Source organism: Lissotriton helveticus, chromosome 9 (genome assembly GCF_964261635.1).
Source record: "Lissotriton helveticus chromosome 9, aLisHel1.1, whole genome shotgun sequence".
NCBI classification, from domain to species: Eukaryota; Metazoa; Chordata; class Amphibia; order Caudata; family Salamandridae; genus Lissotriton; species Lissotriton helveticus.
Genome location: NC_136070.1, coordinates 410,608,066 through 410,626,023, shown reverse-complemented (window position 1 = coordinate 410,626,023; position 17,958 = coordinate 410,608,066).

The window sequence follows — 17,958 nt, the reverse complement described above, 5'->3', positions numbered from 1 at the left end:
CCCACTGCATTAACTTTTTCTGCAATTGCCAGCCAGATTTTTCATTTGGCAGACTCAGGAACAGTGAGGGAGTGCCTGCCAAAAAGTTTGTTGTGCACTCGCACTACCTCCTCCACAAGTACCTGCAGCTCCATGCTGCTGAACTTTATTTTCCTCTTTCTTTCTGCCTTCTGACTTTCACTGCTGCTTGCCATGTTTTCTGTTGGTAAACCTTCAAATACAACTCTCCCTGCTGCTCTGTGTCTCTGCTCAGCTCTGACTGCCTCTCCAGAACCTTCTAATTAGTTGCAGCTGCCTGAGTAGCCACTTCCTGGTAGGGAGGGGGAGGGTGGTAGCACCCGATTGGCGTTTTTCTTAAGTTTCACTTTTGCTTGCTTTCCGATTCGGTATTTACCGAATCGGTATTTACCGAATCGGTATTTCCCATTCATTCCTATGGGCCTCATTCCTATGGGCCTTTGGCCCATAGGAATGAATGGGAAATACAGATTCGGTAAATGCCGATTCGGTAAATACCGATTCGGTAAATTCCGAATGTCCGGTACCGAATTTTACCGATTCGGTAAATAATACAGATTTTTCCCCTACATCTCATTTACCGATTCTTGATTACCGAATCGGTAAAATTCGGTATTTAAGAATCAGTAAATGACATTTACCTACATCTGGCCCTTAAAGCCTACGCCCTGGACAACATACTCTGACTCTGAGAGTAATTGGGCATAGCGGGGTAGAAAAAGGTTGGAAATGGTTATAGGGGAATGCCATGTTGTGAGCATACTATGAATGATCTGCATATTAACATTTCTTGCGTAAAGAGATTCAGCTAACTTTTTCGACACCACATTTTCCCACGTTTTTTTTTCATGAATGTTCAAATCAATATATATTTCTTACATGCCATCAAACTGGAAAATGTGCAAAGTTTTTCTTTGTTTCAGATTGTTATAAAAATGCAAACAGTATCGATAAGTGTGCATTGCACAGTAACACCAAATTAAATTGTGAGATCTCAGTGAAATGTCACAAAATATGGAACAGACTGTAAAATTACTTTTTTTTAAACTGGTTCTGCAACTTATCTATACAGAAACATGCAATGGCACATTAAAACTTTCAACAATGGAAAACTCAATAAACAGTATTTTTTTAAAAAGAACGACACGTACTTTGCAGTAGAATTTCTTCTTTTTACAGTTATTGCCATAAACAGCTTGGCAAGTTCTACTAGTTTGAAAATGTTGCTTTACCTGGCAAGACTGAGAAGAAAGGATGTCCTTAATTACTACAAGACACCCATTTCGTCCTTCAATCTGAAGGACACCTCTTTGCTTAAAATGTTGGGAGTTTGCTGTAACCAGGTCGACAACCTTTGCATTAGTTCTGTTTATTTATTTACATTTTGCACATATGGAGCATTTGGTAGATATGGCATTACACATAGGGGGATATTTTCAAGAACGGATATCGCCAACCTAGGTTAACGCAATTTTACACAACGCTGTCTATCACAGGAAACTAACGCCATGTTAACGGCATAATCTCAAAACGCCGGCAACAGGCGATAGTTTCCTGATAACACCTCAAATCACTGTGTTAAAATGACCGGGACGCAGATAAAAAAGGAAACCCGAACGTATAAAAAGTGGCAATGGGCTCAACAGCGATGAAAATATCAGCCATAAGCAGCACCAGACTTGCTATTCCCAGGTCAGGCGGGAAAAATCACCATAAAAGCTGCAAAAAGTTAAAAAAAAAATAATAATTTTAAACACACAAAACCCAAACAACAGAGAAGTACCATGGAGAAAGATGGAGAAACTACAGAGGCCAACCAGAGCCCCACAAACCCCTCGGAGGACCAGCCAGGGACCTTGAGGAAGGAGAAGGGCAAGGATAAGAAGAAGAGGAACCTGCGATTCAGTCCGCAGGAAAACAAGATCCTGATTACGGAGGTGATAGAACATCACCAACAACTGTTCATCACCTCCACTGTGTCATTGGCAACAACAAATGCAATATGGCAGTCCATCTTGGCCAAGGTAAATGCAGTCAAAGTGAAGTGCCAAGAAGCGCTGGAATGATGTGAAGCGCAAAACCAAGTTGAAACTCGTTAACAACCGGAAAGCAGCAATGCAGACTGGAGGTAGGAGTCCAGCGCCACAGCAGGAGCTGGATGAGATGGAGGAAATGGTGTCCACAGTCATCAGTGGGGAGATGGTGGCAGGAGTTGGGGGGCCGGACACTGCTCAACATGACTTGACCCAACAGCAACAGGGTGAGTAATGACTAGGGACTGGGGGGACGGGGGAAGATGGGCACAATGGCACACATGCACAATTAAGTTTAGCGCAGTGCACACCCAAAAAGACTCTGGATCATGTCGCTGATCTCCTTGGCATACTGCAGCACACAAAGAAACAGCAAGTAGGCCCCCATCGACAATGTGCCCTCCCGACACATCACTAATCTCACAACAACCCCATTCACATGAGCCACACTGACAATAAAAGTGACACTGCATGATGATTAGCATGGCTGAATTATCATGACATGGTGCAAGCCTCGACACTGAGTTGGTTGAGTTTGGACCACATCCGTGAAGGAGCAGGTTACACTCTGACACATCCACGTGCACAAACAACCCCTGACATCATCCCCCTTATGTCCATGTTGCTCATGTTGGTGATCTTGAGTTACAGGGTGCATCTCTGCATCAGGGTGGTTCATATTTGACCCCAAATGACACCCAAAATGTCATATTTGACCCCAAATGACACCTTGTTGTCTTTTTTGAACACCAATGACAACCTTCATGTCATGTTTTGTACAGAGGTGACATACCCACCATCTATTTGCTATTCATGAGATTGTTGGCATATAATGTTGCACTTACACTTGTCAGAGTGATGTGCTAATGCAAAGGACTGACATGCGCACAGGGAATGTGTGTTGCAATAAATTTATTTACACATGCGGTTCATGTGGTTATTTTGTACTGTTCCATGATTGCTAGGGACAGTCACAATGTGACGTGCTCATGCGAAGAAATTGTTAATAATTGTGTTCCTCTGGACTAATCCTGCTGAAGCTGCAGTGGGGAGTGGTCCACCTGCCTCATTTTCCTCATCATCGTCCGGTGCATCTGGCTCTTGGATCCATGGGGCATTGGTGCGTACACATATGTTGTGCAATACACAACATGGAATGATCATCTTGCACACTAATTCTGGGCTGTACCGGAGTCTTCCACCGGTGATATACAGAATGAGTCGCACTCCGACTCCACCCACCAGCAGGTGTGCCCCAGGAGCATCATGGTAGATGCAGTCTTTAATAGCGTGTGCGCTATATCGAACAGTGTATTGTAGCAAGGTTGCAGCACCAACTCTGGACACCGGTGTTTCGGAATAGTTGTTCCTCGTCAGCAGAGTGTAGGTTATTCGGGGTTAGCTGTGCAGGCTGCCAAGTGTTCTCAGGTTGATACCTCTCACGGCGCGGGTGCGGGATCCGAGCTCGTCAGCTCTAGCTCGAGGGAGCCAATTAAATATACAGAATGGGTCGCACTCCGACTCCACCCACCAGCAGGTGTGCCCCAGGAGCATCATGGTAGATGCAGTCTTTGATAGCGTGTGCGCTATATCGAACAGTGTATTGTAGCAAGGTTGCAGCACCAACTCTGGACACCGGTGTTTCGGAATAGTTGTTCCTCGTCAGCAGAGTGTAGGTTATTCGGGGTTAGCTGTGCAGGCTGCCAAGTGTTCTCAGGTTGATACCTCTCACGGCGCGGGTGCGGGATCCGAGCTCGTCAGCTCTAGCTCGAGGGAGCCAATTAAATATACAAAATGGGTCGCACTCCGACTCCACCCACCAGCAGGTGTGCCCCAGGAGCATCATGGTAGATGCAGTCTTTGATAGCGTGTGCGCTATATCGAACAGTGTATTGTAGCAAGGTTGCAGCACCAACTCTGGACACCGGTGTTTCGGAATAGTTGTTCCTCGTCAGCAGAGTGTAGGTTATTCGGGGTTAGCTGTGCAGGCTGCCAAGTGTTCTCAGGTTGATACCTCTCACGGCGCGGGTGCGGGATCCGAGCTCGTCAGCTCTAGCTCGAGGGAGCCAATTAAATATACAGAATGGGTCGCACTCCGACTCCACCCACCAGCAGGTGTGCCCCAGGAGCATCATGGTAGATGCAGTCTTTGATAGCGTGTGCGCTATATCGAACAGTGTATTGTAGCAAGGTTGCAGCACCAACTCTGGACACCGGTGTTTCGGAATAGTTGTTCCTCGTCAGCAGAGTGTAGGTTATTCGGGGTTAGCTGTGCAGGCTGCCAAGTGTTCTCAGGTTGATATCTCTCACGGCGCGGGTGCGGGATCCGAGCTCGTCAGCTCTAGCTCGAGGGAGCCAATTAAATATACAGAATGGGTCGCACTCCGACTCCACCCACCAGCAGGTGTGCCCCAGGAGCATCATGGTAGATGCAGTCTTTGATAGCGTGTGCGCTATATCGAACAGTGTATTGTAGCAAGGTTGCAGCACCAACTCTGGACACCGGTGTTTCGGAATAGTTGTTCCTCGTCAGCAGAGTGTAGGTTATTCGGGGTTAGCTGTGCAGGCTGCCAAGTGTTCTCAGGTTGATACCTCTCACGGCGCGGGTGCGGGATCCGAGCTCGTCAGCTCTAGCTCGAGGGAGCCAATTAAATATACAGAATGGGTCGCACTCCGACTCCACCCACCAGCAGGTGTGCCCCAGGAGCATCATGGTAGATGCAGTCTTTGATAGCGTGTGCGCTATATCGAACAGTGTATTGTAGCAAGGTTGCAGCACCAACTCTGGACACCGGTGTTTCGGAATAGTTGTTCCTCGTCAGCAGAGTGTAGGTTATTCGGGGTTAGCTGTGCAGGCTGCCAAGTGTTCTCAGGTTGATACCTCTCACGGCGCGGGTGCGGGATCCGAGCTCGTCAGCTCTAGCTCGAGGGAGCCAATTAAATATACAGAATGGGTCGCACTCCGACTCCACCCACCAGCAGGTGTGCCCCAGGAGCATCATGGTAGATGCAGTCTTTGATAGCGTGTGCGCTATATCGAACAGTGTATTGTAGCAAGGTTGCAGCACCAACTCTGGACACCGGTGTTTCGGAATAGTTGTTCCTCGTCAGCAGAGTGTAGGTTATTCGGGGTTAGCTGTGCAGGCTGCCAAGTGTTCTCAGGTTGATACCTCTCACGGCGCGGGTGCGGGATCCGAGCTCGTCAGCTCTAGCTCGAGGGAGCCAATTAAATATACAGAATGGGTCGCACTCCGACTCCACCCACCAGCAGGTGTGCCCCAGGAGCATCATGGTAGATGCAGTCTTTGATAGCGTGTGCGCTATATCGAACAGTGTATTGTAGCAAGGTTGCAGCACCAACTCTGGACACCGGTGTTTCGGAATAGTTGTTCCTCGTCAGCAGAGTGTAGGTTATTCGGGGTTAGCTGTGCAGGCTGCCAAGTGTTCTCAGGTTGATACCTCTCACGGCGCGGGTGCGGGATCCGAGCTCGTCAGCTCTAGCTCGAGGGAGCCAATTAAATATACAGAATGGGTCGCACTCCGACTCCACCCACCAGCAGGTGTGCCCCAGGAGCATCATGGTAGATGCAGTCTTTGATAGCGTGTGCGCTATATCGAACAGTGTATTGTAGCAAGGTTGCAGCACCAACTCTGGACACCGGTGTTTCGGAATAGTTGTTCCTCGTCAGCAGAGTGTAGGTTATTCGGGGTTAGCTGTGCAGGCTGCCAAGTGTTCTCAGGTTGATACCTCTCACGGCGCGGGTGCGGGATCCGAGCTCGTCAGCTCTAGCTCGAGGGAGCCAATTAAATATACAGAATGGGTCGCACTCCGACTCCACCCACCAGCAGGTGTGCCCCAGGAGCATCATGGTAGATGCAGTCTTTGATAGCGTGTGCGCTATATCAAACAGTGTATTGTAGCAAGGTTGCAGCACCAACTCTGGACACCGGTGTTTCGGAATAGTTGTTCCTCGTCAGCAGAGTGTAGGTTATTCGGGGTTAGCTGTGCAGGCTGCCAAGTGTTCTCAGGTTGATACCTCTCACGGCGCGGGTGCGGGATCCGAGCTCGTCAGCTCTAGCTCGAGGGAGCCAATTAAATATACAGAATGGGTCGCACTCCGACTCCACCCACCAGCAGGTGTGCCCCAGGAGCATCATGGTAGATGCAGTCTTTGATAGCGTGTGCGCTATATCGAACAGTGTATTGTAGCAAGGTTGCAGCACCAACTCTGGACACCGGTGTTTCGGAATAGTTGTTCCTCGTCAGCAGAGTGTAGGTTATTCGGGGTTAGCTGTGCAGGCTGCCAAGTGTTCTCAGGTTGATACCTCTCACGGCGCGGGTGCGGGATCCGAGCTCGTCAGCTCTAGCTCGAGGGAGCCAATTAAATATACAGAATGGGTCGCACTCTGACTCCACCCACCAGCAGGTGTGCCCCAGGAGCATCATGGTAGATGCAGTCTTTGATAGCGTGTGCGCTATATCGAACAGTGTATTGTAGCACGGTTGCAGCACCAACTCTGGACACCGGTGTTTCGGAATAGTTGTTCCTCGTCAGCAGAGTGTAGGTTATTCGGGGTTAGCTGTGCAGGCTGCCAAGTGTTCTCAGGTTGATACCTCTCACGGCGCGGGTGCGGGATCCGAGCTCGTCAGCTCTAGCTCGAGGGAGCCAATTAAATATACAGAATGGGTCGCACTCCGACTCCACCCACCAGCAGGTGTGCCCCAGGAGCATCATGGTAGATGCAGTCTTTGATAGCGTGTGCGCTATATCGAACAGTGTATTGTAGCAAGGTTGCAGCACCAACTCTGGACACCGGTGTTTCGGAATAGTTGTTCCTCGTCAGCAGAGTGTAGGTTATTCGGGGTTAGCTGTGCAGGCTGCCAAGTGTTCTCAGGTTGATACCTCTCACGGCGCGGGTGCGGGATCCGAGCTCGTCAGCTCTAGCTCGAGGGAGCCAATTAAATATACAGAATGGGTCGCACTCCGACTCCACCAGGAGCATCATGGTAGATGCAGTCTTTGATAGCGTGTGCGCTATATCGAACAGTGTATTGTAGCAAGGTTGCAGCACCAACTCTGGACACCGGTGTTTCGGAATAGCACACGCTATCAAAGACTGCATCTACCATGATGCTCCTGGGGCACACCTGCTGGTGGGTGGAGTCGGAGTGCGACCCATTGTGTATATTTAATTGGCTCCCTCGAGCTAGAGCTGACGAGCTCGGATCCCGCACCCGCGCCGTGAGAGGTATCAACCTGTGAACATTTGGCAGCCTGCACAGCTAACCCCGAATAACCTACACTCTGCTGACGAGGAACAACTATTCCGAAACACCGGTGTCCAGAGTTGGTGCTGCACCCTTGCTATTACACACTGTTTCGATATAGCGCACACGCTATCAAAGACTGCATCTACCATGATGCTCCTGGGGCACACCTGCTGGTGGGTGGAGTCGGAGTGCGACCCATTGTGTATATTTAATTGGCTCCCTCGAGCTAGAGCTGACGAGCTCGGATCCCGCACCCGCGCCGTGAGAGGTATCAACCTGTGAACATTTGGCAGCCTGCACAGCTAACCCCGAATAACCTGCACTCTGCTGACGAGGAACAACTATTCCGAAACACCGGTGTCCAGAGTTGGTGCTGCAACCTTGCTATTACACACTGTTTCGATATAGCGCACACGCTATCAAAGACTGCATCTACCATGATGCTCCTGGGGCACACCTGCTGGTGGGTGGAGTCGGAGTGCGACCCATTGTGTATATTTAATTGGCTCCCTCGAGCTAGAGCTGACGAGCTCGGATCCCGCACCCGCGCCGTGAGAGGTATCAACCTGTGAACATTTGGCAGCCTGCACAGCTAACCCCGAATAACCTACACTCTGCTGACGAGGAACAACTATTCCGAAACACCGGTGTCCAGAGTTGGTGCTGCAACCTTGCTATTACACACTGTTTCGATATAGCGCACACGCTATCAAAGACTGCATCTACCATGATGCTCCTGGGGCACACCTGCTGGTGGGTGGAGTCAGAGTGCGACCCATTGTGTATATTTAATTGGCTCCCTCGAGCTAGAGCTGACGAGCTCGGATCCCGCACCCGCGCCGTGAGAGGTATCAACCTGTGAACATTTGGCAGCCTGCACAGCTAACCCGAATAACCTACACTCTGCTGACGAGGAACAACTATTCCGAAACACCGGTGTCCAGAGTTGGTGCTGCAACCTTGCTATTACACACTGTTTCGATATAGCGCACACGCTATCAAAGACTGCATCTACCATGATGCTCCTGGGGCACACCTGCTGGTGGGTGGAGTCGGAGTGCGACCCATTGTGTATATTTAATTGGCTCCCTCGAGCTAGAGCTGACGAGCTCGGATCCCGCACCCGCGCCGTGAGAGGTATCAACCTGTGAACATTTGGCAGCCTGCACAGCTAACCCCGAATAACCTACACTCTGCTGACGAGGAACAACTATTCCGAAACACCGGTGTCCAGAGTTGGTGCTGCAACCTTGCTATTACACACTGTTTCGATATAGCGCACACGCTATCAAAGACTGCATCTACCATGATGCTCCTGGGGCACACCTGCTGGTGGGTGGAGTCGGAGTGCGACCCATTGTGTATATTTAATTGGCTCCCTCGAGCTAGAGCTGACGAGCTCGGATCCCGCACCCGCGCCGTGAGAGGTATCAACCTGTGAACATTTGGCAGCCTGCACAGCTAACCCCGAATAACCTACACTCTGCTGACGAGGAACAACTATTCCGAAACACCGGTGTCCAGAGTTGGTGCTGCAACCTTGCTATTACACACTGTTTCGATATAGCGCACACGCTATCAAAGACTGCATCTACCATGATGCTCCTGGGGCACACCTGCTGGTGGGTGGAGTCGGAGTGCGACCCATTGTGTATATTTAATTGGCTCCCTCGAGCTAGAGCTGACGAGCTCGGATCCCGCACCCGCGCCGTGAGAGGTATCAACCTGTGAACATTTGGCAGCCTGCACAGCTAACCCCGAATAACCTACACTCTGCTGACGAGGAACAACTATTCCGAAACACCGGTGTCCAGAGTTGGTGCTGCAACCTTGCTATTACACACTGTTTCGATATAGCGCACACGCTATCAAAGACTGCATCTACCATGATGCTCCTGGGGCACACCTGCTGGTGGGTGGAGTCGGAGTGCGACCCATTGTGTATATTTAATTGGCTCCCTCGAGCTAGAGCTGACGAGCTCGGATCCCGCACCCGCGCCGTGAGAGGTATCAACCTGTGAACATTTGGCAGCCTGCACAGCTAACCCCGAATAACCTACACTCTGCTGACGAGGAACAACTATTCCGAAACACCGGTGTCCAGAGTTGGTGCTGCAACCTTGCTATTACACACTGTTTCGATATAGCGCACACGCTATCAAAGACTGCATCTACCATGATGCTCCTGGGGCACACCTGCTGGTGGGTGGAGTCGGAGTGCGACCCATTGTGTATATTTAATTGGCTCCCTCGAGCTAGAGCTGACGAGCTCGGATCCCGCACCCGCGCCGTGAGAGGTATCAACCTGTGAACATTTGGCAGCCTGCACAGCTAACCCCGAATAACCTACACTCTGCTGACGAGGAACAACTATTCCGAAACACCGGTGTCCAGAGTTGGTGCTGCAACCTTGCTATTACACACTGTTTCGATATAGCGCACACGCTATCAAAGACTGCATCTACCATGATGCTCCTGGGGCACACCTGCTGGTGGGTGGAGTCGGAGTGCGACCCATTGTGTATATTTAATTGGCTCCCTCGAGCTAGAGCTGACGAGCTCGGATCCCGCACCCGCGCCGTGAGAGGTATCAACCTGTGAACATTTGGCAGCCTGCACAGCTAACCCCGAATAACCTACACTCTGCTGACGAGGAACAACTATTCCGAAACACCGGTGTCCAGAGTTGGTGCTGCAACCTTGCTATTACACACTGTTTCGATATAGCGCACACGCTATCAAAGACTGCATCTACCATGATGCTCCTGGGGCACACCTGCTGGTGGGTGGAGTCGGAGTGCGACCCATTGTGTATATTTAATTGGCTCCCTCGAGCTAGAGCTGACGAGCTCGGATCCCGCACCCGCGCCGTGAGAGGTATCAACCTGTGAACATTTGGCAGCCTGCACAGCTAACCCCGAATAACCTACACTCTGCTGACGAGGAACAACTATTCCGAAACACCGGTGTCCAGAGTTGGTGCTGCAACCTTGCTATTACACACTGTTTCGATATAGCGCACACGCTATCAAAGACTGCATCTACCATGATGCTCCTGGGGCACACCTGCTGGTGGGTGGAGTCGGAGTGCGACCCAATGTGTATATTTAATTGGCTCCCTCGAGCTAGAGCTGACGAGCTCGGATCCCGCACCCGCGCCGTGAGAGGTATCAACCTGTGAACATTTGGCAGCCTGCACAGCTAACCCCGAATAACCTACACTCTGCTGACGAGGAACAACTATTCCGAAACACCGGTGTCCAGAGTTGGTGCTGCAACCTTGCTATTACACACTGTTTCGATATAGCGCACACGCTATCAAAGACTGCATCTACCATGATGCTCCTGGGGCACACCTGCTGGTGGGTGGAGTCGGAGTGCGACCCATTGTGTATATTTAATTGGCTCCCTCGAGCTAGAGCTGACGAGCTCGGATCCCGCACCCGCGCCGTGAGAGGTATCAACCTGTGAACATTTGGCAGCCTGCAGAGCTAACCCCGAATAACCTACACTCTGCTGACGAGGAACAACTATTCCGAAACACCGGTGTCCAGAGTTGGTGCTGCAACCTTGCTATTACACACTGTTTCGATATAGCGCACACGCTATCAAAGACTGCATCTACCATGATGCTCCTGGGGCACACCTGCTGGTGGGTGGAGTCGGAGTGCGACCCATTGTGTATATTTAATTGGCTCCCTCGAGCTAGAGCTGACGAGCTTGGATCCCGCACCCGCGCCGTGAGAGGTATCAACCTGTGAACATTTGGCAGCCTGCACAGCTAACCCCGAATAACCTACACTCTGCTGACGAGGAACAACTATTCCGAAACACCGGTGTCCAGAGTTGGTGCTGCAACCTTGCTATTACACACTGTTTCGATATAGCGCACACGCTATCAAAGACTACATCTACCATGATGCTCCTGGGGCACACCTGCTGGTGGGTGGAGTCGGAGTGCGACCCATTGTGTATATTTAATTGGCTCCCTCGAGCTAGAGCTGACGAGCTCGGATCCCGCACCCGCGCCGTGAGAGGTATCAACCTGTGAACATTTGGCAGCCTGCACAGCTAACCCCGAATAACCTACACTCTGCTGACGAGGAACAACTATTCCGAAACACCGGTGTCCAGAGTTGGTGCTGCAACCTTGCTATTACACACTGTTTCGATATAGCGCACACGCTATCAAAGACTGCATCTACCATGATGCTCCTGGGGCACACCTGCTGGTGGGTGGAGTCGGAGTGCGACCCATTGTGTATATTTAATTGGCTCCCTCGAGCTAGAGCTGACGAGCTCGGATCCCGCACCCGCGCCGTGAGAGGTATCAACCTGTGAACATTTGGCAGCCTGCACAGCTAACCCCGAATAACCTACACTCTGCTGACGAGGAACAACTATTCCGAAACACCGGTGTCCAGAGTTGGTGCTGCAACCTTGCTATTACACACTGTTTCGATATAGCGCACACGCTATCAAAGACTGCATCTACCATGATGCTCCTGGGGCACACCTGCTGGTGGGTGGAGTCGGAGTGCGACCCATTGTGTATATTTAATTGGCTCCCTCGAGCTAGAGCTGACGAGCTCGGATCCCGCACCCGCGCCGTGAGAGGTATCAACCTGTGAACATTTGGCAGCCTGCACAGCTAACCCCGAATAACCTACACTCTGCTGACGAGGAACAACTATTCCGAAACACCGGTGTCCAGAGTTGGTGCTGCAACCTTGCTATTACACACTGTTTCGATATAGCGCACACGCTATCAAAGACTGCATCTACCATGATGCTCCTGGGGCACACCTGCTGGTGGGTGGAGTCGGAGTGCGACCCATTGTGTATATTTAATTGGCTCCCTCGAGCTAGAGCTGACGAGCTTGGATCCCGCACCCGCGCCGTGAGAGGTATCAACCTGTGAACATTTGGCAGCCTGCACAGCTAACCCCGAATAACCTACACTCTGCTGACGAGGAACAACTATTCCGAAACACCGGTGTCCAGAGTTGGTGCTGCAACCTTGCTATTACACACTGTTTCGATATAGCGCACACGCTATCAAAGACTGCATCTACCATGATGCTCCTGGGGCACACCTGCTGGTGGGTGGAGTCGGAGTGCGACCCATTGTGTATATTTAATTGGTTCCCTCGAGCTAGAGCTGACGAGCTCGGATCCCGCACCCGCGCCGTGAGAGGTATCAACCTGTGAACATTTGGCAGCCTGCACAGCTAACCCCGAATAACCTACACTCTGCTGACGAGGAACAACTATTCCGAAACACCGGTGTCCAGAGTTGGTGCTGCAACCTTGCTATTACACACTGTTTCGATATAGCGCACACGCTATCAAAGACTGCATCTACCATGATGCTCCTGGGGCACACCTGCTGGTGGGTGGAGTCGGAGTGCGACCCATTGTGTATATTTAATTGGCTCCCTCGAGCTAGAGCTGACGAGCTCGGATCCCGCACCCGCGCCGTGAGAGGTATCAACCTGTGAACATTTGGCAGCCTGCACAGCTAACCCCGAATAACCTACACTCTGCTGACGAGGAACAACTATTCCGAAACACCGGTGTCCAGAGTTGGTGCTGCAACCTTGCTATTACACACTGTTTCGATATAGCGCACACGCTATCAAAGACTGCATCTACCATGATGCTCCTGGGGCACACCTGCTGGTGGGTGGAGTCGGAGTGCGACCCATTGTGTATCTTCCACCGGTGCTGTCCAGGCACCTGAAAAGTGACTTTAACACACCAAATGTGCGCTCAACAATGCCCCCGGTGCGTTTGTGGGCCACATTGTACTGCCTCTGGGCTGGGGTGTTCGGGGCTCGGAGGGGTGTCAGCATCCACAGGCAGAGTGCATATCCTTGTTCACATGTGAGAGGTAAGTGAGATTAGTGTAAATTGGTGGTTCTGCATGCTGAGTTGGCAGACTTGTGATTTGTGCGACTTAGGGATTCATATTTGCCATGTATTGCTTCTGGTCAACGTGCGGGATCAATCTGTACTACGTAGCCTCACAGCTGCTCCTCCCTCCCCGGAGCCTATTTACTTGTGTGCGCTGTGTGGTTGCATCACTTGCCGTCCTACGGCACACCATTGTCATGCCTGTCTGCGCATGTCCGCAAGCCTGACAACAACCCTGTAATGTTGGCCGTTGAAGGTGGTCAGCCACGTGTGTGTAGGCCTACGGACAGAATATGGGGGACACAGCGACACACGCAGTAGTTACTTTGGTGGCCATCCCGGAAGTGAACCACGCCCAGAGCCCGGGTTATTTATTCACACTCCTACGCTGGACTGGTGTATGCAGGCCCAGCCCACTACGCTTACGCTTACAGTGGGGGTGACATAGCTACATGTCCAAGGTCTTCCCCACTGCCTGAGGTGACCTGGCTTCGTCCACTGTCCACAACACTACAAACAACAGCAGTATATGTCCACATGGACAGGTCTGTGCTCTGCATACTCAAGACTGTCCAGCACATCACCGCCACACTTGGCATTGTGTACATTCTCATTCATGGGTCCATTGCTTTCTTCGCACATTCTTGTTTCCAACCTCTCCCCACATTCTGTAATTGTGTGGCAGAGGGGCTATGCCTTTGTGGATGGTTTGTCTACATGTCTGGCCCCGTTACCACAGTTACTTGTGTTGTAGTGTCTGGTAGGTGGGCATGTTGTATGTGATTTTGTTATTGGTGCATTCCCACAGTTGTGAGATGTATGATTGTGGAATTGAGGTGTGTGGTGTGTTCTGTAGGTACTTACCAACGTGCGGTGCTTTTCCATAGGTGCCATCCTGTAAGCGCTGGTGATGATGGACTGTCAGAAGATGTAGGAATCATGCACACTGCCTGGGAAGTTGGCAACAACATTGGTGAACAGTCCCCGGTGGTCGACTATTGCCTACACATTGATGGAATGCGTGTTCTTTCTGTTGCGGTAATTGTGTACAGTGTCGGCAGGGGGCACAAGTAGGACATGTGTGCAATTGCCCTCAACACATGCGGGAAACCAGCTATGGCATAGAAGCCTTGCTTGGTCTCTAGCTGTTCTTGCACAGTGTGGGGAAGTGAAGGTGCTGGGGTATCAAGCTGATAATGACATCCAAGACAGTTGTGAAGACCTTTGATAGGGCTGGCTGTGAGACTCCTCTGACTCTGGCAGTTCTTGGTTCGAAGTTACTAGAGGCCAACAAGTGCAGCACAGCCAGCAGCTTTGTCTGTGGAGGGATGTTGGTTGTCCACTGTGTTGGTACCATCAGCCTGTGGGCAATGTAGGTCAGAATGTGGAGCCTGTAGTGGGCAGTGACATCCTTTGGCGTTAAGTCTCTGAGGCTGGTGCGTTTTCAGAAGGTCCTCTGTCTTGTTCTGCACTGCTCTAGTGTCAGTCCGTGGGGGGGTGGTCCTGGGGGCGGGAGTGGTCCTGGGGGTGGTGGTGGTGGGTGTTGTGGCCCTCTTGGGTCTCCAAGCTGCATGATTAGTAGCTCCATGGCATCCGTTGGTCTTCAGATGCGGCTCTGGGCTGGGCTCCCTTTATACTGCATGTTTTCGTCCTACTTCAGTCCCTGCTGCTAATGTGCCTTAGTGCATGTTTTTCGACCGCATCGCCGATCTGGCTGGTTGTTGAAAATATCGCGAAGTGGTGTTATCGTGAGTTTTTGGATGGGAACGCCTCCTCTGCATATGATTAGCTTTAGTTGTTGCTGTCAGCCTTGGCAATGTTTTTAGCGGCAGCTATCGCAGGTAAACTGACGATGTCAGCTGTTAGCGCAGGCTTATGAATAGAGCAATAATTCTACCGTCCTTTTCGTGGCAGAAAGTGCCGCTAAATCAGTGATGAGCCTTTGACAATACGCCCCATAGTTTGATAACTCCAACTGAATACCAAACTAGCATTGGGTGTTTATGAATCCATTTATCTTTTCCACTTTCTATGCACCGAGGATTTTGAACAACATCCTCGTACCCATCAGGACCTCCCCACCATGCTCCAATTTAGGAGAGAGCTAAATACACACCTATTTAAAGGCCACAAAATCACAATTCTTTAACAGTGCATGAACAAGCTACGACTCCTACCACAAGTTGACTCTATGCTGTACTTTGACGATGTACACCACTCCACTGCCTTTTGACTAAGTTTGTGCTCCAGTAATACCACATCCGTACATACATTTATTTACAGTCAAACTACCAGCGATCAAACTGAAACGCTAGCCTGCCTTTTCTTCTCGCCCTTTACTTTGCCTGACATTTACTTCACTGCAACCAATTCAACAGTACCTGTACTTTGTCTACATTTACTTAATTAAGCCATCACTCTGCCCACAGGATTAGGCAAATGGCTGGGTATGGGGAATTCATGCTAAGGGTTAAAAACAATTAACACATACTTAATATTATTGTACTTTTGTTTAATTTAGGGTTACATTTGTGGTTAGCATTACAATATTCATTCGAAAATGAATGGAAAAAGGACGAGGGAAGGATTAGTGTTGTACTAAAGTTAAATAATAATTTAATTACATTTAATTTAAAATAAACAAATAACTTTCACAGTTAGCATGAAAGTAATTGAGCACAAATAAACAAAACAACAATATATACTAGAATTGCCCATATAATAATAGATTGTCCCTTATCTACATTGTCAGTGTAACTCTTTTTGAGGTTATGTATCAATGTTAGTAAAAATAAAAGGAATTTTTCTCTATGCTGACATAGAACAATGTTATACTCTCATTTCCAAACAGATTTCAATCTTGTGAATCAATTTTCAGGTTGCACAAAGTTTTTCATCACATTGCTCCATGTGAAGTGTGTCATCAATGCTGTTTACATCCCGTGTGCCTTGGAGTTTGGCTTGGAGGTGAGGTGTGGATCAAAGGGATAGAAAAGAGACAGAGGAATATGGTGACAGGATGTGAGAGGTATTGGGGACCTGTAAATTGGGAGTAGGGGAAAAAGCAATGGGGGGACCGGGGGACATGGAGACAGTTGTTATGTGGATACGGGCAGGGAAACATGGATACATGGATACATCATTATACAAAAGCCAAGCAGATGTCATTTTGTTTATTTTACACAGATTGCTATTCAGATTTTAACCAAGTTGATAGAAAACTGTTATGAAAAAACTAACAGCCTAGGGAATTATTTACTCTTGCGTGATATACAAATGTTATATCACAACAAATGGGTCTTGGTGGAGTTGGAGATTGACAATTCTGACTCCAGAGAAGCCTTCACTAGTAACGTCCAAGACTCACGTGTTCTTATTCCTGTGCTTTCTCTAGCTAGTACCTCCGACTAATCCAGCTATTTTGAAGAGGAGGTTGCAAATCGTTTTGCACTGTGCAACACAGAATCCGATATATACAATGTGACGACGCTCTGCGATTGTTGCACTCACCTGGGTAGGCTTGCAAGGGGCCATCAATGTGATGCATAAATTCAGTTGAGATAGTCAATTGTACAATAGTCATAGCAAGACAGTGGTCATGGGTTTTGGGGCTTGAAAAGTGAGGGAAATATGTTGGTAGTAGTTGTAGTACGAGTGATAGAACCTCACCTTATAACTATCGTGATGGTTGAGTTGAAGACCTGAATCCATATAGGTGCCATGTTGCAATGGTAAGAATTTGAGACAGTCGAATTCGGTTTGATATCAAGGGGCCCATTTTTTAAACTGAGAAATTCCGTTGTATGATATTGTGCCGGAATTTCGAGTTTTACATATCATGCTTCAAAAATGTTGTAGCAAAAATATTGAGGACAACAATATCCACAAGGTAAGTTTGTATTAGTAAGTTTATGTGCTAGACCTTGCTCTTTTTGCAGGGTCTCCCCCAGATTTGTTTTGCTGTTTTTCTGTCCTGTCTTTTTTTGGTGTAAGGACTCTGCTAACCAGTGGACAAGTGCGCTTGTGCCCTCTCCCTTAAACATGGTACAGATGGCATTTAGTTGATTGGTTCATTTAAATTACTTGTAAGTCCTTAGTATATGGAACTATATGTACCCATAGCCTGTAAATTAAATGCTACTAGTGGGCTTGAACCACTTATTGTGCCATCCACTAAGTGGCCTCAGGCCTTTAACTGCAGTCTGTAGTGCAGCTTTAAACTGGCATTTCACCCTGGTGGAATAATCTTTTGCTAGTCCTAAACGGTTATTTTTAATTCATAGAAGTTAACCATAAGGTAGACCCTAGATGCTCCTAGAGCAAGGTGCACTGTATTTAAAAATTGGACAAGGAGGGTAACGTTTTACATGTCCTAGCTGTTCAAAAACTTCTAATTCATTATTCACTACTGTAAGACCTATCTCTCCCATTGACGGTCACTGCATAACCTTATTATATTTAATAAGTGATAAACTTTGATTGGGAGCAGATAGGAAATTGTTGTTTACACTAAAAATGAATTGGCATTTGAAATCCGTTTAATGCTAAAATTGGATTTTAAGTCTCAGTTCTGAAAATGCAAATGTTTTAAAGTTGTCATTTCCTTGTCTTAAACATTTGTGTCTTTTGCCGATGTCCTTGGTCACATTGCTGTTAATGGCTATGCTTTTAGGGTCTGTGTTTCCCTTCCAGACAGTGACACAAAGGGGATTAGGTGTG